The sequence below is a fragment of the Theobroma umbraticum genome, unplaced genomic scaffold (assembly GCF_002168275.2).
Source record: "Theobroma umbraticum cultivar Fairchild unplaced genomic scaffold, ASM216827v3 scaffold_20.0, whole genome shotgun sequence".
NCBI lineage: Eukaryota > Viridiplantae > Streptophyta > Magnoliopsida > Malvales > Malvaceae > Theobroma > Theobroma umbraticum.
In genome coordinates, this window is record NW_018397266.1 from 646315 (window position 1) to 647379 (window position 1065).

The following is a 1065-nucleotide window of genomic DNA, read 5'->3' on the forward strand; positions in this document are numbered from 1 at the left end:
TATAGGCTTGCAAGTGTCTTTTCTCAAGGACACAACACTTCCATCAAGGTTCCTCTTTGTCCAAAAGGCATTTTCGCATTTGCAAGATACAACCCTTGGATAAATAAAGGTTTCAATAATTACCTCATGAAATTATAACCATTCCTTTATAGGACACAATATGAAAAGATAATTTTTCATTTGAAAAGACATATTTTTATTTTGAAAATATGACGACATAAATTTATATCCAATCGGTTGATGATGTAATCAATTGTGGTGTATGTGCTATAAGGGCAAATATCAAGAAGTTCAAAGATTCAGATTGTTGGTGTGTGAAATGGATAGGCTAGTCAATTACGTGGAACAACTACTCTTGACAACTCATAGTCAGATTTACCATGTTATTGGTTATTAGTCATTACACCACATTATCAAATTCGGAGCCAAGGTCAAAATTGTGTATGGTAAAACATCTCAATAATTTGGAAAAGAATTGCTCTATTAAGTAAATATCTTTACGGATTCATTTCAAATTGATTACACCATCCCTTAGTGGTGCATTTTGGTCAAACTATCCCATCTTATAAATTGACACAAGTGATTTTAGAAGCCTCAACATCATCAGGAACAGCAATAGCAAATAGCCCAAGACAACATGGAAAAAGCTTCTTTTAGTATGAACTTTTTCATCTTTTTGCTATTTGCATCAGGTAAGTCAATCCCTCTTTTACTAATCTCATTTGTTAATTGACTTCCATGTTAAAAAACTATTAATGCATTGTAATTTTGCAGCAATGGTATTCTCAATGGTACCGAGAGCGCAAGGGCAACGATGCACCACTATAGCTGACTGCAAAGGGATTAAGTGCATAGACAAAACTTTAGAGTGCAGAGATGGCCGATGCCAATGTGTTCCTACTTTTGGAAAAAAAATAAGTTGTTCCAAAGACTTTGACTATAACAAAGAAGTGTGATCCTAGATGTAACATCCATAGTTGTGTTAATGGACAGTGCAGATGTTGTGATGCCTAAAAATTTGGGGCCGAGGTCAAAATTATGTATGGTAAAATATCTCAATAATTT